This window comes from Neocloeon triangulifer, unplaced genomic scaffold (genome assembly GCF_031216515.1).
Source record: "Neocloeon triangulifer isolate White Clay Creek 2 clone unplaced genomic scaffold, ASM3121651v1 ptg000011l, whole genome shotgun sequence".
NCBI classification, from domain to species: Eukaryota; Metazoa; Arthropoda; class Insecta; order Ephemeroptera; family Baetidae; genus Neocloeon; species Neocloeon triangulifer.
This window is the reverse complement of record NW_026775553.1, coordinates 2,573,576-2,594,972: the sequence shown is the minus strand read 5'-3', so window position 1 is coordinate 2,594,972 and position 21,397 is coordinate 2,573,576. Positions and strand designations below refer to the sequence as shown.

General features: G+C 34.6%; 1 long non-coding RNA gene across 2 annotated transcripts; it reads left to right on the top strand.

The window, feature by feature from the left end:
* The first annotated feature begins 1,805 nt into the window (after window positions 1-1,805).
* Window positions 1,806-21,033, top strand: LOC132196017 (uncharacterized). 2 transcript variants are annotated; one of them, XR_009441724.1, is made up of 3 exons: window positions 1,806-1,862; window positions 12,302-12,388; window positions 19,398-21,033. It is a non-coding gene; the product is annotated as an uncharacterized LOC132196017 (long non-coding RNA). The 2 variants fall into 2 exon arrangements; XR_009441723.1 differs by lacking the exon at window positions 1,806-1,862 and adding an exon at window positions 10,457-10,515.
* Window positions 21,034-21,397: the final 364 nt, after the last annotated feature.

Below are 21,397 nucleotides of genomic sequence, written 5' to 3'. Positions count from 1 at the left end.
GGCTTCTTTTTCCGACGGACCTGTTTTGCAGCAAATTTTATTAACATTGTACGCGTTATTTGCGCTACTTTTTAATCAGAGATTAGAACTGGACACTATGTTGAGCTGTGTGAAATTAAAACGGGCCGTTTGAAAGTTGCAGTTGACCATTCTGTTTAGAAACATGAATTCAATTAACTTGTCAGTCAGTCCTGTAAATTTTATACATAGGCTTTGCTCAGTGATATAAACTTTGATGCAGTTAATCTGAAATTTAATTGAAAATTCGTTTAAATAAATAACCAAAGTAACGCAAAATTTTCCTCAATTTCTAAATTGGAATATTTATTTGCGATATAACTTTAGGAAATATTGAAAATTATGGAGACTCGATTAAATGTCAACAATAATTTAAAACAATTTAGTTTAAACGCACAACTGCTAATAAATAATTTTTTCCTGCTTATATCCGATGTAGCCAATTATTCCATCTTTTTTATTATTATTGTAATATTTATATTCAATTAAGATTCAATCACTGAATAATTTTAAACTCAACACGTTTAAGAACCGCATAAGAAAGTAATGTTAAGTTAAAGTTAGGTTTGAAAGGTAGTCAATTATTAGCAATAACTCATATTTATAATTTTGTAAATACTAGCAATCAAAAACTATAATTATGAATTATTAGCTTTATCAACTTGAAGACTAAATTTAACCTTTTAAAGTAAAAAATTGAAAAAAGGTTAAAATCATCAATTTAATAAAGTAAATACATTAATTTTAAAACTAATCATTTCAACTTAAAATTTTAAGTAAAAATAAAATATAATTTACTTTAGTTTGTTATTCAGATGAAACAAGTGACCTGTGCAAATGTTAAGTGCCGTCCACTCTTTCTCATTCACAGTCCATCAACCTGTTATAATAACGCACTGCTTCCGCATAATACACACACTTTAGCTCTTTGATTTTTTTTGGTCCATCATCTACTTTTTTTTACCCGCGCTATACACATACCTGCCTTCTCTCTCTGCAACCCTTTTCACACCCCAGCGCGTACCACTCTTTATATTCAGACGCACACGCACGGATTTTTTATTGCGTGCTGCTGCAGCGTGCCGCGCGTACCAATTTATGCTAAAAAGCCATCCAGCCACCGATTGAACTTGTTTATCGGGTCCTGCATCCACACCCAGCAATAAAATCAAAAAGAGAGAGAATCACCGTCAGCAGGTAATTTGGATGTCCAAACACTTTTCAATCAATGCAAACATCAAAATAATGCTTATTGAGTAAATTTTTTTAATTGAAATTCAATTCATTTAATTTTGCATAAAAAAAATGAGTCTATTTTAAATAATTCTACCCCATATTAATTCCAAGATACAAATTTATCTGATGGGAAAGTTTCGAGTGGAACTGGTCGGTCGGTAAACAAGCAGCCTGCTAAAAATATGAAATTTCAAGCTTGCTCGAGAAAGTGCAGGGGTTCTTTATCGGCGTGAAAACTGGCCAGTGGTCAATCCAGGTAGGCCGGCGCGCTGCCCGTGTGAGAATGTTTGCACGTCCATCATCACGCGCGCAACTAGTGCAACTTTGATCACAATTATGCATACCTGGGAGAGGGAAAGAAGTAGGCGCTGGACTTGGCCATTGTCCAGTGCATTGTGCAAGAGGGGAGTATCGCGCTGACCAATCTGCATTTTTGAGTGAAACTCGTCTATTTTCTCACGCCGCGGGTTTCTTTATAACTTTTCACTGCCAACACCGGCAGTCCGCGACTTGAGCTTGAACAGACCGCGCCGTGGAAAAATGTGAGAGTAAATTTTTCGGCGTGAAATTTTAACAAAGTTTATATAATTGGCATCGTTTGAAAGCAGGTAAATTTTATTTAATTCACATTTACATAAAATTGAAATTATTTTGAAAATTATAGTTTAAAATCTCTTTCAAGAAATCAATCAAATTTTGTTCAAGAAAGTCCATTTAACTTATTAAAAATTTTGTTGATTTTGGCTGGTTTTCCGTCTGATTAATTACCGGTAGTAGGAAAAGAAATTTTCCCTACAATTTAAAATTCTGAATACATTATTATTATTTAATAATCAAATTTACTGTTTTTTCTTGCTACAATGAATAACAGCAAAAGTGACGAAGTACATTTTAACATCGAAAATTAAATGTTATATTTTTTAACATAAATATATCTAATTATTGTATTAATTTTAATTAAATTTGTATGTTACATTTCACTTTGTTATTGAATTTTTTAAACTCATTAATTATGCCTTATGATACATTTTTATTTTCTGAGCTTTTCTAAATTTTTTACATAAAAAGATATAAAAAAACTTTTGTATAATTATGATAAATATTAAATAGCCATAATTATACAAAAAATCTATCCACCTTCACCGTCTGCTCTATTTGTATTTGATGAACTCATATTATGTTCACAACATTCAAATAGGTGATATACACCCATTACCACATTCACAGTTTTCAATCTCACAATTTATTTACTTTTCAGAGTTAAGGGGATTGAGAAAATTAATTTTTTGCTAATTTAAAAATTTTAACTTCAGAGAAGATAAGGAATTTCAGATATAACATTAAAATATATTTGTTAATTTGTAACACAGAGAACTGAATTTAGTGAATGCGATAAGTTTAAATTCAGAATATTTAATGGCAACCATATAATTTAAATTTATTATCAAACCTTAAATTAAATAACCTTTTAACTTTTGGATATAATGCAATTTTTTTGGGTTAAATATTTTATTTTAAACAAATGTTGAATACAAATTCAACATATACGATGGCTGCTTTCAAATAATCTTCACATTCAATTAATTTTCTCTCTCTCTCTCTCTCCTTTCAAGTCATACATTTGGTAAGGAGTGCGCGGGAGATTCGAGTGGGTGGTGCTGCTCGCGCTGCCTTTCATCATTTTCTCGAGATGTCAGCAAATGTGATTTATTAATGCTGAGAGAAACTCGAGGCGGCAAGCAGTTTCTTCAATTAGCGCACAAAAGGAAAATATCTCGCTGAGAGAGATGGCGAAGTTGAATGTGTAACTCTCGAGTCTCAGGGAATGCACACATTAGATTCCCTGCTTAATATATACAGAGAGAAGGGTGTATGGCAAGCGCTACACATAAATTCATGCTCGGCTCGTCTCCGCCGCCACGTTATTAGACGAACCTGCTGAATAGAGTTGGAAATTGTGTGGCAGGCAGGCAGGGATTTATGTGCAAGATAAAGTTGGTTTGACATCACGAAAGAGAGGAAAATGCTTTTAGAGTCGGAAAAGGATTTTCTCTCATTGGGTGGCGCGAGGCGGTGCGCGCAGCCCCGGTGGCACGCCAGGCCCGAATGTTTCTTATCTTTCGCTTGCTTTGCCATTTTCTCACCCTCTCTCTCTCCACCCACCCACCCGCCCCGGTTGGTGGCGGCGCAGCCTTTCACTTGACGCCAAAGCATTTCTCAAATCGCTGCGCGCTGTCGGGCCCTATTTTGTGCAGCTTTCTATGCCTCGTCTTTTCCGTAGATCCCTCAGCAGATCTCACAAGTCAGTGCAAAATCAGAAATCAGCAAATAAATTCCTAGTTTCATCCTTAAATCACTGCTAATCCGCGCGTAAAAACGAAAAAAAAACTAGTTTTGTTCATTAAACAAAGTTAAGATAAATACCGAATAAATTTTATCATGTAAATTCAATTTCTCTAAAAGAATTTTAGTTAATGTAATCAAAAGAAACAAACAACTCTTGAGGAAGAAAACTTTAAAAAATTTCAATTAAACATTATCATTAAATTTTAATATGATATCATCTACATGTTTAATTCAGAAAGTGAGAACTTTCTCTATGAAAGAGCAAATCAGACGTGGTTCTTATTATTCTTTTTTCTAAGATATCTACGTCGTTGACAAACAGAAGAATTTTTATTGAAATTGCTTAACGTGCTGAAGAAACAGATTTTTACTAAGATTTTTGACAAACTTGCAATTAAGAAAATTTTATATCAAATTTTTCTTCTTTATAAGGAAGAAAAACGATTCGGTTCTCCATGAGGCGGGTGACGTTGTTTCGCAGGTTGCATACCTCTAGAGGATGTGAAAGGAAAATTCCAGATTTAAAAATTTTAATAATCAATGTTGCATAATAAAGAGTTGATTAGTTCTGTATGGGGCAAAAGGCTGCCCTTAGTTAAACCCAAATAAATATTACTTTTTAACAAGTAATAAACATAAGAAACTGAAATTTCTTACTTTTTATCTGCAAATGCAAAATTGATAAATAAATTAAAATAAACAAACACAAAGTTTTGTAAATAATTAACAACCATTGTGAGATAACGGAAACTCCAACATTAATGTTCCCTTATTCATTGTAAGTTTTGCTCATTCCGAGAATTCTCTATCTGCACTCAAACGTGGAATCTTCCGCTCCAAGAAATCGCACCCCTATTTCATTTCGCAACCCTTTGCTTTCATTAAAATTCAAGGAGGACAAAGATCGAAAATTCAAAGGAGCATATATGCAATTTATATAAATCTCTCTTGCTTGTTTCTGTTGAGAAACTGCTTCACAGCCGAGGCATCTCAGGGGTTTAGAAAGCTTTGCAACTTTCTTCCCTCTCGCTGCGATATATTAAATGGCGCTGGAATATCCTTTTCATCCAATCAGAATGCACAACTTAGATAAACCGTCGTTAGATGTGTGCGAGCGGGGTTGAAAAACGGGCGCTGCCTGAATATGTATAAGCGTGTGTACACTTGAGCGTGCAGCCTTTGCTTTTAGGAGGTATTAAAAGCGAAATCCTTCACTTCTCATTTCCCATATACGCGCGCAGCCTTCCTCCTCCGTCTCTTTCTAAAACCGCTGCCAACTAACAACGACGTCGTTCTATTAGATCTCGAGGAAAATTTTCCAGCCAGAGAGAGTGGAGAGAGAATGCTTTTGATTCTGACGCACACGCTCAGCACATACAAAATGTATCTCGCAGATTAGGCGAGAGGGAAAAGAGACACGCCGCCATGCTAGAAACTCTCTCGCTCTCTCAGCGCAGAGGCAAAATACCTCTCGCTAATCTCTCCTATGTCTTTCCTTTATTTAATCACAATATCGCATTCCAGCATGCGTGCCCGCGCACAAAAGTCACTTTACCCTTCCATCCTTTTTTAATGGCCTCCGTCGGAAACATCCAACTTCAGTAAATTAGATTGCGAACAATGAATCCACTCCGGATTGAGCAGCCAAAGTTTCTCTCTCTCTCTCTGCCAGGCTTTCAGCTCATAATTTGCTACGAGTTTTATCGATTCTGGGCGGCACGCGGGGCAAAAAGCCGCCGCCGCCGCGGCCGCTCTCTCGGCTAACTTTTAGATTGCACAGTCGGCGAGGCCTTAATTTGCATTGAGCCAACATCCTGAGAGCAATTTACAATTTCCTTTTATCTAGATTATGTATGTGCACGTGTGAAAGAGCAAAAGGCGTAATTTGCAAATTTATCCAACAACATGAATCTCATGTGCAAAATTAACAAAAGCACCTAAATGCTTTTTGTCGCCAAAAATAAAGCACAGTATAAAAGTAAAAAAAAAACTGTATCAATCAAATAAGAAACCGAAAAAAAATCGATTAAGGACTTTTTTTAATATTTGAATATTTATTTTTTTTACTTACAATTACTATTTCATGAGTATTTAAAGAACTTCCATTGATATTGGAAATTTTGTAATTATAGATGGAAAGCCAGGCTGATTCCTTATCTTGGAGAGAGAGAAAAAGCATAGAAAATTTGGGATCTTTGGATTAAATTATATTCAGAAGCTCAGAATCCTAACTGTCATTAAATTAAAATTTTCATTGTAGTTAAAAATGAACTACATTACTTTATTTTTAAGCAACCTCCGCAAACAAAGTCTCTGGTAATTCTCCATCAATATCTTTGAAGGAAAATTTCATCCCTAATATTTCTCATGATGTTTATTATTTATATTATTAACTACTATTTAATAGCTACATTCAACCAAAAATCCTAGCAGAGTGATTAAATGTGTATTAATTTTTTCTTTTAATAATTATGTACAAACAATTACTATATAATAATACCTGCAACGCAATTCCAACTTGTTCAGGTTTAGTGGTTGCATCTTATTTACATGTATCTTTTAAATCAATAATATAAACAATTTTAATATAAAATATATTTTATATATTTACTAATATAAAAAAATATTAATTAAAAATAAAGAAAAAGTTTAACAATATAATAAATGCTATTTTTATCCTGTGTAATTATTAAATGAATAATTTATTTTGTTAAAATAAAATACTGAGAATTTTATACTATCAAATTTCATTAAAGGAAAACAATCGCACAATGCTAAATAATTTCTATTGAGACTTGACGTTTTCTCTCGAGCTGAATTATTCCAATTAATTGATACCTTTCACACACAGCAGGCTTTCACATTCGCGGGCGCAATGCAAGAAGCAGATTTTATACGTCTCTGCAATATTATTCAGTTCACCTCCATTCGCCACTTGAGAATCGGATTTTGCCTTTGTGGTGAATGATGAATGACGGTTATTTAAGTTTAATACTCAGCAGCAGCACCAACTCTCAGAGTTGATGTGTGTTTGTTTTCGAGCGCCATGTTTCTGACGTTCCATGAAAGCAGATTATAAACATTTCGCTCCACGTCTTAATGAGAAAATGCCACGCCGCAAAACATTTCGCGTCGGATATTATTCATTCAGGCATCTTCCTGCTAATTAGAACTGTTTCCAGGCAAATAAGCGGCTGCAGAACTCTTTGATACGCGCGCACCGGCCACAAATCAATTCAAAATGTGCTTGGAAAACACACGGCGGGAGCTCCCAGGGGCAAATTATTAAAATTTATTCGCATTTCAAAACATCAAAATAACAAATATTTGATTTGAAACTCACAAATAACGCAATTTTTTTTTTTTTTTTTTAAATACATCAGTGATGAAGTAATTTATTTTCTTTAAGAGAAAAATAAATTATTTATTTAACATTTATATTTAATTAGAAGAAATTAAAGTTTTTTTTTTTAATTCTAGCTTTTTGATCTTGCAACAGGAATTTGTTGAGGTGCTAATGGATTTGAATGATAACTTAATAAGGAAGCTCTCCGCACTAACTAAGATTTCCGTGGTCGGATATATTCACTTGGCCGCCACACCCAATGGCCGAGATGTTCTAATTACCCCCCGAACGGCGTGCAACCCTCCATTCACTTCAAAACTGACCCTCTCAAGCCCAACTTTCTCAAGACGTTACCTGCGATTGTGTTTCTCTCGCCGCCGGTCAAGGGGGATAAATTTTCTCGGCGCACTTCTTTTTTCGGCTGCCCCGGCACACTGCGCTGGAAATTTTTTATTTCCCACTCTCTGGTCCAGTTCATCCCTTCGATCCCCCTCTCGCCGCTTTTTTATCTGCCCTGCGCAATTCCACTGTCTGTGAAAAAGAGTGCGCGGCACTGTGTGTTAAAAAGGCCGCTTTTTTACGACACCCCGCGCCACGCGGGTGGGAAAAGAGAGCGAGCGTGGAAAATCGCCAGTGTGGCCCAAGTGGCCACGGCGAGTGCAGTCCAAATCTGCGCCTCGTATTCAGGCAAATGGGCAACGATCTCTCAACGTAAACACAAATCATTTATGCATTTTTTTTGTGCAATTTTTTCCGCGAATCAAATCAATTTATAGACGAATGGAAAACTTCAAATTTTAATAATTAAAAAAAGTAAATTTATCAAATTTAGTAAAGATAATTAATTAATTTATTTACTATTTTTTAGTAACAAGCAAATTCTTTATTCCAAACTTTGATGTTGTTTTAATAATAACAGTGCAAAAAAAAAATGTTCCTCATCGCAGCACTTTAAGAAGTGAATTAATTTTGATTGACTAATTAGTAAATGTAACTGTTTGACGTTTGTGATAAATTTCATTGGATTTTATAAATCAGAATTTCGCCACCACGTTGAAATAAACAAACAATTATATATTTACAGAATGTTCATATTTAATTTTTATTTCATTTTAATTATTTAAATCATATTGAAATTACTCTAAGGAAGTCACTTAAAAATATACTGCATTTTTGTTGTTTTTTAAGTTTCCATTTTGTAATTAACATCTGTGTTTTCCTCTACGTTATTCGTTGATTACGTCATGCCCATATGTGCGCAAGCAAGTTGTACTGAAGACTGAGCAGGGAGATAAAAAATAAGAGGCATCGCGCATTAAAATCTCTCATTTTACCCGCACATTATTTTCATCTACCATACTAGTCAATGGGTATAAAAGCCCTTCTATATTGCCGACTTGATTAACTGTTCATCTGTTTTAGATGAATACTCCATTAATTTTGCATATTGAATTCACAAGAGCATTCAAATTTATGAAAATAAATTAAATTTGATATTAAATTTGATGTTGTTGTTTTAAATTCAAATCACCATTAAATTTGTTTATAACTTAACTTATTTTGCCCACGCAAATACCACTTGAAACTAGAATAATGCGAATTGATTAATTTTTGAGTAGATGTGTTTAAAAGAGCTGTGATATAATTAATTACCTAAATATTTAACCCTGGCCTCTTACATCCAAATTTCAGCACAATTACAAATTGAATAATAATAATCTAATAATTTAAATTTGAGTCAGGCCAAGACAAAAGTGTCTTATCGGCCTGAGCACATTAATTAATTGATTCCTTTCACACACAGCCAGCGCATGCAAAAGGCATATTTTGTGTCCATGCAATATTATACAGTTCCATTCACCACTTGAGAATCGGATTTTGCCTTTTTGGTGATTGATGAATGACGGTTATTTATGTTTAATATTCGACGGCAGCACTGAATTCAAAATTAAAAAATTAAAAAAAAAAACAAGTCATCAAGGTGTAAGAAGGGTATAAAGAAATAATATAACAGAATTGATTGAGCTCATAAACGTGTAAAAGCAAACATGGCTATTTAGTTCTTTATAATTTGTGAATATTTTTACAATAAGATGCTCCTCTCCCCACTGGTCATTGGCCTGATTGAAAATATGAAAGCAGGGCAGGCTAATTCCTTATCTTAAAGAGAAAAAAGTAGACAAAAAAAAATGGAATCTTCAGATTCAATTACATTCAGAAGTTCAAAATTCTTACTCTATTTTAACTATAATTTCAACCTGTGAAACAAAGTCTCTGGAACATCTAATCTGGTTTATTTATTTATTGTTAAGGAGGATTTAACACCAGGTGTTTTTTTATGTAAATAATTATTTAATAGCTAATACTAGTAACACGCAGGCTAGGTAATCAATATAATGTTTTATAGTTAATATGGTGTGGAATTGCAAAGGCATACTAAATAATAATACCTCAAAAGCAATTAAAACTAGATTATAATATAATAATCTTATTGGCAAATAATTAGAGTTGATAATAAAAGTAATAATTTTATAAAAATAAATTATAAATACTCTTTTAATAAACAGAAATATATGAAAAGTTATTATTTTAATTTATGCTACATTTATTTTGTATGAGCAGTATTATTTAATAGTAAATTTTAATCTTATATAAAATTTTGAAAATTTTACTATAAAATTTGATAAAAGAAATTCAGTTAATAAAACAGTAGTTGAACCATGCCAAATAATTTCTATTAAAACATGACGTTTTCTTTCCAACTTGTTTTTTTTCGCAATCTACAGTTTCTGAATATTTTAGTTACAATTGTGTTTATTAATGTACCACCGGGCATTCTCTGCCCAAATACATCATCCATACATTCAATATTATAAATTGCATTGATTACAAGAGAGAGAAATTACATCAAAAAAAAAAAAAAATACAAAGACAGAACATACAAAATAAATAGCCCTGAAATTGATATTGTTTATTATAAATATTACTTTTTGTTTGTTTTGTTTTTTTGCCATCATTACAGACCTGTTCATGTCGTCAGCACTTTGTCGCTATTTATTTTAAACTAGTCTTTTATCTTAGACATAGCCTAGCTTGTACTGTTTTTCTTTTACGACTCAGGAAAGGTGGCCTCCTTATTGAACTTATTCATTTTAGATTAAGTCTGGTCTAAAATAAGAAAAGCTCCTCTCCCCACTAGTCATTGGCGTGATTGATGGCCGCTTATTTCCACGCATGGGCGCTCTCAAGCTTGGTGACCAGCTGTGTGCACAAATAGTAGCCGTACAATCCGACGCATTTACCTATAGCGTGTGATAATAATTTGCAGTGCACATGCGGGAGTCCGCATTGAATGTGTTGGCGTCGGCACTACACGTACTCGTGTATATTCTCAGATTATTTCAACAGGGTGGGATGAGGGAGTGGTCGGTCGGTCGGTCGGTCGGCCGGCTGACCAAATTGGAGAACTGGCCGCGCTTCAGCATCACCGTCGGCAAGCAGCAGTGCTCACTTGTCCTCTGCAACAAGAACGTGCCACCCCAATTCGATCCCAACTCGATATGGACCAGGTGATTTGTTTGGTTTAATAATTTTGAATTAATTTCATTTTTAAATGGAGCTTTTATTCGGGGCCGACTTTTGTCTTAGGCGGCGGCTCACACATTGCCGGTGTTATCCGCGGGTGGTGCTTTCGCTCCTCCTACTGTGTATCTCCTTTGCCCTTGCGCCGACGTCGTGTCTTTCTTCTTATGTGCGGCGCCCCCGTTTTATAATTCAACTTCCTTATACACCCTCGCACACACACACACACACACGTCGCCGCGACTACTCACTTTACACCCCGCCCTTTTCCTTTTCACCTTTTCTGCCGCTGATGAGTTACGATTGGTCCAAAGACGGCACCCTCGCGTCTAATTTCGCCTTTTCCGCTCGGATAAAACCTCCCCAGCTATGCACGTCAAGCAGGGGGAGAAATAATCAAAATTCGTGCTTTCCTCTCTCTCAGCGCTGCAAGAAAACCAATAATCAATAAATGCCTCGACGCTCCTTTCTGCATTATCAAATATTTACCTCACATTTCCTTCTCGCAATATATACGGTTCCTTTGTCATTAGAGAAGCGATGAAAGTTTTATGCACCCCACCTTGCCTGCTCAAAGAAAGAGAGGGAGCGAGTTGTTGTAAAACGGCGGCGGCACCTTCTCTCCCTCGGGCTTTTTGCATTAATAAGTACAAACTTTCATATTGCGCCGCCATGCTTGTCTCTCTCATGCAATATGCAGAGCACTTACTCATAATGAGCGGAGCATTCTTACGAAATTTGCCCGCTGTGACGTTCCTCGTAATGATGAACGCGCATCCAAACTTTGCTGCGGAGGACTCATTTGACGAGAGGGTTTTATCTTTAATCATTCATGTCTTTTAACCTGCTTGTGTAATTTTCCGGCGTCAATTGGGATTAATTTATATTAAATGGTGATGTTGGATTAAATTTTTCTTATAGAGACACATAAATTCTGTATGAATGGGAAATTTGGTGCAATTAAAGAGCTAAATTATTAAATATGTGGGTTAAAAATATGTGAGCTAAATTTAATTTTCTGTTATAATAAGATTTTAAATTTTATGTGTGTGTATGTGTGTGTGTGTCAATTTAACTATTGATCGACGTGCTGAATTCTTTTGTGTGAAATTTAAATATTTCAAAGCTAAGATTTTTTGTCTTCTTTTAATGATGAATAACAACTTTCAATTTTATAACTCAAATGTGAAGATATTCAATATAGATCTATCAATAATTTTAAATAATATCAGATAGCACTCCTAGTCTAATATATATTAAATTTATTGTAAAAATAAAATTTAGCAACAAACTATTTTCTCATAGTCATAGAAATCTGGAATAGAATGTTTTACAGATACTATAAGTATTTATTTAAAACAAAAATATCTTAATATAATTTAACTTAAAATAAACTGTAAAAAATAAATAACTCATTATAAATAATAACGTACATAATATCAGTTATTAAACTTATATTTAGAATTTTAAACATACATTGTTAAGTACTATTTCAATATTAATGCACTCAAATTATTCATTTACTTGAACAACTTTCAAACACACAAATTAAATATTTGTCTTTGCTTTCAGCATTATTTCTTGATTACGCTCACAATCAAATGTTGCCTTTCTGCCTCATTCCTCTTCCACATTGAAATAAATAATGGACGTATATTCTAATAATTAATTTAGACTTGTGTTTGTCTTGAGTCATTTCAATTTCCTTCGAGCTCTCTCGCTTTGATGCTCTCTCGTATAATTTATTTAGTTCTATCTGTCTTGCCCGACTAGGAAAAGAGGAAATTGACTTACTGACGGGAGCAGGGAGTGGAGCGCGCCGAGTTTCTTACGTGAATACATATCAAGAGGCACATTTAAGTGAGTATCGCTCGCGAGCAGAGCAATCACACTTGACGGGCTTCCACCCGTGCACCCCCCGCACACCCCATCATCAATTCAATATCTCCCTCGCACGACTCACAAAATGGCGTTTTCTCATTTCCTAATTTTGTAATTAAAAATCAAGTATATAAGTTCAGTTAATTCTAGTGGGTTTGAAGTTAAAATTTTGAATCTTGACATGAAAAATCGTTAGAATTTTCCTCCCGTAATCTAATATTGCTTAGATTAAATGAGAAAATGATTTTCCATGATGGTAAATTAAATTACATAATAAAAGCAAACGAGCCATTATTGCCATGGAATATATTAGGCAAGTATATAAAAAAACCTTAAACGTGAAGAAGAAAATAATGCTGCAAGCAAAGACAAATATTGGAAATTTTGTGTCTGAAAGTTGTAAAGTAACTTAATTTTAGTTTGAGTGGCTTAATATTGTAATAATTCTTATCAAGTAACCACAAAATTTAAGTATGTGATTAAAAATATTTTAATAAATAATTTTATAAATTTCTGTTATTTTTAATAATGACTTATTTGTTTTTGCTAAATATTTAAAAAATAATTAATTTAATATATTTTGTAGTTTAATTAACTGTTTAGTATTTTGTAAAACATTCTATTCCCACTATTGATTTTTCGACGACGAGGTGTAGACCTCTAGGGGTGTGTCTTGGGGTGTGTGATGGAAATTTGCATTTGAGACATAAAATTATATTATAATTATATTTTGATAATTTAAAGAAAGAAAATTTTAAAGCTCAGAAATATTTTTTGATAGAAGAGCATTTAAATTTGAAAAATTTCAGGAGAAAAATAAAAATTTTAAAGTATCTAATTTTAAATATTTACATTTCTCTAATTTTTACAATTTTATACTATTTGCTAAACTTGCATTAGAACAGTTTGTTTTTTAATTTTTATTTAAAAATCTTTACTTAATTTCTTTTATTTTGTGATTAAATTTTCACATTGATTCCTACCCTTTTTGTCGCAACATGAATAGAGCAAAATAAATTCTGAAATACCTGCCTTTTGCCCACACTGACTGCGTCTTTTTGTTTCCACTCGTGGAGAGCGAGGGAAAATAAATGGTGCGACATTTTTGCCTCTTAATTGAATTAAAAGCACTCGAGCGGCGGCTCTTTATTTTCGTACGGAAGCTGAAAATTAGGAAAGGGTGCTGTTGCCACGGCGATTTATTTCAATTCTGCATTTCCACCTGAAATAAAGCTGCTTAAAATTTTGGCTGAGTGAGCGGATTACGCTCAAGCGTAACGAACGGCACACATCCCTCTCTTTCTCTTTTTGAAATATTTTACATGAATCGCCTCTCCCCGCGTGTGCGAAAAATACGTGTATGAATTTTCCTGCTCTTTTATAAATATATTCGCTGCTGGCTTTTGAAGTGAGATGGAGAGAAACACTCACTCGAATAAGTGCAAATCTCTGGACTACTCGCGTCGGAATGCAAAGGTGATTATCTCTCCATCTAACTGCCTTGATAATGGCCTTCATGAACTGACCGCACTAGTTGCTCTTGGTGCCGAGAGCCAAAACAACTTAACAGCTCTCGGTGCAAAAACGTTTATGTACCTTTGTCTGCGAATCGCATTCCTGGGCCTTATACATGTGAGTAGCACCAGACCAAGCTAACAAGCTTAATTTCTCTCTGCATTTCCGCAAATTGCCTGCTGGGAAAAATAGATTTTTGTTTTGTTTTTTTATTTAAAGAAGAAATTCAATAAAAATTAGAATATGAAACTTTGTATGAGGAAATTTCGATTAATTAGTTCAGATGAAGGGAACTTTTTTATAATTTAATTCAACTGGATTATTTTAAACGCTTTGAACATGAAAAATTGGAAAAACAATAATTTATTCTTTAAAAAATAATAAATTATATTATTAAAATTTAAAATGAAGAAAACAGGCGTGTCCTCGCTGACAAATTTTTTTATTCAAAAAAGCTCTTGTATCTTGATTATTTGCATCATTTTGATTTCACCTCATTAATTTAATTATTATAAATTTTTAATTTTTCCCCCAAAGTTTTTAACTTATTTTTCTTTAAATGTAAAATAAAATATAAAATGAGGTTTATTCTCTATCAAAATTCAATCACATTTCTCGCTGTTTTCAGTGGCACAATCTCGTGACGGAATTTATCATTTATGAATTAAAAATCAACAAGTTTTGCCCGATTACAAAAGTTTGAGATGGGCCAGCTGAGGTAATATTTTTCCCAAGGGGATCAAGTTAAAATGAGCAAGACAGCTGCAAAACCATAAAATTGCAGCACGACGCAGGCTAAAAGCATTGCATAAACTTGTGATTACTTAATACACATTTCACCGCAATAACGCCATTAAGGAGAGTTTATGGCCGACGGACACTTTCTCAAACTTGAGCTGAATGACCGACGTGGAACTCGCTCGGAAAGTGGCCCACCAGAGACCCAATTGCTCAAGCCGGACATAAACGTGCGAGTGCTAATTCCGGCCGAGACGAGGTGCGACGTCGCAGTTTTACTTTCCGATTTTCCAATTTGCTCTCTCTCTATCGCGTGTGTGTGCGCTGGAGCGAGAAAGACGCGTCAAGAGGGAAGCTCTCTCGCCACACATCACCTACAAACCCAAGTTTAATTAAAGTCTAATAAATCCCAAATGCAATTAATATTCAATCTAAAAGTGGTTAAACTTTGATGATGAAAGCGGCGCTCAAGCAAAGAGAATCCATTTGGCGCCGCCTTGCTACCTGCGTTATTAGCGCCGCGCGATTTTTAGCCCTTTGGCTGAAATTGACGTCAGCGCCGCCTCGTTAATTGCATGAGCCGCGTAATAAGTCTCGCGATAAGCATTGTTTAGACAGCTCCGAGTGATACATCTCGAGCAGCGTTAATCAAATTGCTGATTGGAAATTAATTATTAATTGTATGTGAACACTTCTTGCACAAATGAGAGAGACAGCTTTGTGAGTTGCTCGAGAAAGCAGGTGAGGTTTCAGGCAAAATGATTGCTGACGCGCCCCAAACAAAATTATTTCCTCTGTAGTGTTTCGCAAATTTGGTTTCTCCGAAGGCTTCAATGTTGTCAGAGTCAATATGGAAAGCCGAAAATTTCAATTGGAAATAATTAATATACAAATTGGAAATTTTCTAAATGTTATTCAGAAGGGCGTGTTTATTTCATTAAAATATTATGAACTTCTGTTTTCTTTTTATTAATTTATTATTATAGGCCTTTTAATTTCTTCACTTTATACTCACAGTCGAGAGAATTTATTTCATGGAAAATATTTGTAATTCGTCTTTACATTATATGCCTTTATTTCAAATTCATATATACATGTAATGAGGAGTTGATAAAACTGGATTATGATCCTCTTGTATGTAATGGGAATGAGTTTTTCAGAGTAAAACCACGAAATTGTTCTATTTTAATTAAGCATTATTGAAACAATGCAGTTTTCCTTAGAATCAAATTTTTATTTTCAAATTGTAGCATAATTTTTGTTAATTATTTTTGCGTTCCATTTAATGAGCCTGGTGAAAAATAATTAGTGACAATAAGGCTGCAACCACTCACTGAATTTAATTTGCACTTAACATTAAATTTCATCTTGTCCCTTTTTGAAATAGTATATTTAAATTCATTCTTGAAACGAAAATGAATTGAGAGATTCATATAAGAAGCCAAATTTAATTAATTTAATGACCAAAATGCAATAATTCGTTAAAAGGGGAAAAAAGCAAATTTAGCCATTTAATATTAATAATATATTATAATTATTATTATTATAATAATTATTTTAAGCTATTAATTTGTTTTTTGTTTTAATAACATTTTTTTGTTATTTCATTATGATTTAAACTCTAAATTTAAGTACATCAAGCACATGTAGGAATTATTTAAATTTTTACACTCGTATAAAAGTAAAAATCAGGGTTTCGGAGCGGTGAATTTCAAAACGCTCCTGCGCTCCTTGGAGCGAACGCTCCTCAGCGGAAACGCTCCTGCGCTCCTAGGAGCGAACGCTCCTCAGCGCAAACGCTCCTGCGCTCCAAGGAGCAAACGCTCCTGGGAGATAGCGCTCCTAGGAGCGGTACAAAGCGCTCCTTGGAGCAAACGCTCCTCGTGGGCTCCTCGCTTGGTGAAATTGGACGCGCTTGCGCACTATGAGCGTTTGCGTAAGATCAAATTCATGATTTATAATGAAAGTCAATTTAATATTTAGTATTTTAAATTGATTAAAAATTTAAATAAAATTCCACGCATATGAAAATCATTTTTCACTATATTAAATTAATGAAATGATTTATTAAAAGGCTCTTTTAAGAAGCTATTTATTAAGTATATCTTATCAGGAAAACATGCAGCAAAAAGAGGTGTGCTCGTAAATCTTCTTTTAAAGCCAGGAAAGGGCCTGTGACATTTTTTAAGTGTTATTTCTTGTATGGACTCATAATATACATTAAATTTGTCAAATCACTCAGTTGTTAAATAGGATTTTAAAAAGATCGATTCTAAGAAACTAGGACGACATTTTCGTGTTTGCACCTTCCTTTGTTCAGTTGATATAAGAGGTTTCGGGCTTAAGTAGTAGGAAAACGACCTGAGCTGACGCTATAAGAAAATATTTCTCATCAGCAGGGGGTAGCTTGTCATCCTTACAGGAACAAGCACTGCCGCGTATTGCTTGATCTTCCGTGTGTAGGGAGAAAATCCTTTTTTTCTGCTTCGCATAACTTTTCAAGTTTGAAATAGGGTGTATGATTCACCAGTGGTCAGAAAAATAATAATAAAAGAGAAGAGAAAAACACGACAACTCTAAAACCATTCTCCTTCTGAGAATTCTATTTAACAACTGGCAGGACACATGTCAGCAAGAGCTCAATGAGCGAGGGTGGGCTTGGTTTTCAAATGTATTTCAAGCACACGTCTCGAAGGCATACCTTTAAGAGCGCATGATATCCTGGTACTATACGCAAAAAATAAAATCTTTGTATAATGATATCTATCTGACTATAAAAGATTGAGTAATAACTGAGTTTGTCAATTTATTACATCAGATCTAAAATAAATTATGCAAAAAAAATTTTGAAAAAATATCCGAATCTTAATCAATATATAAATTTTTTCTTAAGGAATGGGATGAATATTGACCATTTTAATAGGAAATGCGCCAAGGAGCAAAACGCTCCAAGACAAAACGCTCCAGGAGCGAGCGCTCCTTGGAGCGCTTTAGGAAAACGCTCCTTGGAGCAAACGCTCCTCGGAGCGGTAGAAAAAACGCTCCTGCGCTCCTCGGAGCGCCACCCAGCGCTCCTTTGCTAAAAACGCTCCAAGGAGCGTTTGCGCCGCTCCAAAACGCTCCCGCTCCGAAACCCTGGTAAAAATAATTCTTGATGAATAATATCAAGACAAAAAAAAATTGTGCGGAGACTACGAAACTCTGTTTTTGTTGGAGACTGTTATGCTTCTCAAATTAAATAATTCTTTCACTTAAAATTAAAACAATTTGAAGCTTGTCTGAAGAGATGAAAAGCAAACCACCCGTTTCACCCAGACAGAGGCAAACTAATTTAAAATAACGCGAGCGAGGGGCGCAATACAAACAAACCGAGCTGGGCTGCACGCGGCGGCGGCGGAAAAGCCCAATTGTTAAACTTCCTGTGGCGACGACGGCATGAGAAATTGTTTTGCGAGTTTCCAGCTCAGCCGTCTGCATTCACAGCAGTGGAAATTTTAGCGCATAAAGTAGCATTTTGCAAAGGGCAAGCAAGAGAAGCACGAATTTCCACTCCAAGTGTCGTGTTGAAGCAAAAATCTCTGGCTTTGTGGCGCGCACGTGTGCATGCATGATATAAGATGTTTGCTAGTTTATAATTAACTTTGGCTGCTGTTATCTCTGTTGGATGAGAGCAGAGTGGGTGTGTGTGTGTGTGTGACTCCAGAGTGCGGAATATTCATGCATACACTAACGCACACTTCTTCCGCTATCAACTTGCTCGCATCTAAGACAAGCAGCAAATTTCATTCCGCCGCCATTCTCTATCTTGTGTATTTTGATAAGACGTATACGTTCGCGGCGGCGGCGGCGAGAAGTTGAAATTTGAGCAGCCAAATGAAAACACAGCAAGCAAACTCGTCTTGCCATATTATTAGTGTATGGAGGAGCCTCTCATCGAGTTTGCAGCTGCCGGCAGAGTTTCTCTGTTTTGCTTTGACAGAAAAATAAGCCGGCGTTAATTTGGCTTCATATTGCTAAATCATCTCGAGTCTAACACAAAGCAAAAGTTGCAGGGAACGATGAGGTTTCTGAGAATCAGTATCAAGTTTCCAAGTTGCTTGTTGCTTTTAAATTTGAAATAAATTTTATGTGAGGAACGCTATTCACATTACAGAAAAGATGGAGTGATATTAAGTTATTGTTGCATATTATATTCATGTGTTAAGGCACTATATCACTTTATCCAATCCACCAATAAGAAAAATAAAAAAAACCAAAACAACAATTATTAAATAAAAATAAAAATTTATTATTATTAGTTTTGTTAAAACATTGTTAACACAAATTTTATCAAAGAATAAGAACATAAATAAACCATTCTTTTTTATCGAAAACTAAAGTTAAGGCAACTTCTCTCTAATTTTTCAACTTAAATTCAAATACTGTAGCAATCACTGCGCAATCAACATTAAATCCCTTACTTAAAAGTAAAGATGAGAGGTATTATTTTAATCACTTCACATTCCTTCATTTGGGTTTTGATCTGGTTTGTTTATTTTCATTGAATTCATCATAATCATTCAACGGTTGTTTTCTATAATTAATTCGCACTATTTCACTACAAATTTTATCTCTTCAAAAAAATGATTTTTATATGATAAATATAAATTGTTCAAAGTGATTAATACATATTTATTTTTTAAATTATTTTTTCCAATTTTTCTTTTTCCTTAACATAATTTTTTCTTTTTTTCAGACACTGACTGACTTTGAGCGTGAAGCTGGCTGGCGTGCGTTTGCTGCGATGTTACCTGCCAGCGTGCACTCCTTAATGAGGAATCAGAAGTCGGAGGAGCTCTTTGTGGTCATTAATTAGCGAGGGAATGAGTGACGGGTCTGGAAGCTTTTGACATTATTCGCCCGTGGAAGAGAGAAGCTCAAGCGCAAGACGAAAACTTCCTTACAGCTCCAAGATAATTAGAGCTTTGATTTTGGCAAAGGTGCTGCGAGACGGCCGGGAGCCGGAAAAATTATGCCAAAAAATATGGCGTTTGCGGCGGATTGAAATTCTGTTTCAAAGCGAAAAGTAAGCTGCTTAGGGTGGGTTTTGAGAAACTCTGCTCAAAGATCAAAAGGCTCAGCGGCGCGCAAATCAAATTTTGACGTTGCCAGTGTGATTGTGCTTGAGTCTCTCTGCTCTTCTGATTGACATTTTGATATGTTTCTATGGAAAAGCGGCGCCGCCATTGGCTGCTGGAAACGGCGGCACGCACGCAAGGAAATTAGAGAAGATGGAATTTATACAGACAGGCAAGGGATGCTGGTGGGTGGGTGGTTTTTGATGCTTTTGAGATGACGTGCGCCGCTCACTCGCTTCAGATGGAATATTATATAACTTGAGAAAATAACTCGGCTGTGCCGCGCGCCGCCGCTGCCACCGCAGCCGAAGAGCGTTCCATCCAATTTATATTACATTTCTCTCTCTCTCCTCCCTGCTCAAACATTTGAATTTCTGCTTCAAATTTATCTCTTCTTATTCATGTGCGTCCCACACCCGCGGTGGTCCTTGTTCTAGCCCAAAAGAAAACGCTTGAAATCGATATTATATTATATTTAATTTTTGTATCAAAATTCAGCCAAAATGTGCTGATTTGTATGAACTGGTTGTTTTTGGTTTGTAAACTAAAAATAGAAATACTTGGTTTATTAAATGTAATTCCGAGTTTATTTTCAAATGTAATTTATATTTGGAAAGTTAGGAAAACAATATTATTGAATGCTCATAATTCTTTATTTTAATGGCATTAAATGGAAATATTTTCTACATCTAATAATTATGTTAAAATTACCGTGAAAGAAATACCATCAAGAACTATATAAAAGGATAAGGACAAGTAACACAGACTGTAATAAATTTATAGCTCTCAATACTTCATATACGTGCAATTATTTTGGTACGAATATATTTTTTTCAATTTGCTTTCATTGAAAGACACTTAAAATCTTCCAAATCAATTTGATAACTGATTTTGGGGTCCATATTTTATTGAATTATGACTAGAAGTTTTTAACTTGTGATAAAAGAAACTTAATAAACACAAAATATATTGAATTTTATATTCATAACATTTTTATTTTGCCACTGGCAGGGTTGCATTCAAATTTCCATTATGAAATCGGAAATCAAAATTAAGAAATAATTATGGGGTGGGCAGCTTTTGACGGGTACTATTCCTGCGAAGTAAAATTAGAAGTACCACCCAACATGGGAAGCTCTGAACGCATTCTTGTAATTATTCTAACCGAAATTCCAAAATTAGAAAGTTTTGATTAAGAACTTTCTTTATGTGTGTTTCACGGGATGCATAAAGCTCGTTAAAATTGAAGAAATAATCCGAATAAACCTATTTAATAAATAATTTCTTTTAAATCTTTCATTACTTTTATAATAATCATATTTTTAAAGATTGAATTTCAAAACTAATACTAAAATTATGTCATGCCACATCTGAAATCGACAATAATTTGGGTTAAAAAGTAGGGTTATTTTGTTCCAGACGAGTTAATCCCTGGAAATTTCTGCTACTTTCGGACTTTCCCTTTCGAACTAAATCCGGCAACCCTTTTCTCGCTGGCTGCCCAAACATTAGAAATTCAAGTCGAAATTTATCTCTTCTTATTCACGTCCCCGGTTGTGAAAGGACGGTCGGCCGCTCCAACTAAAAGCAGGCGAGCCTTTTCTGACATCAAAAAGAA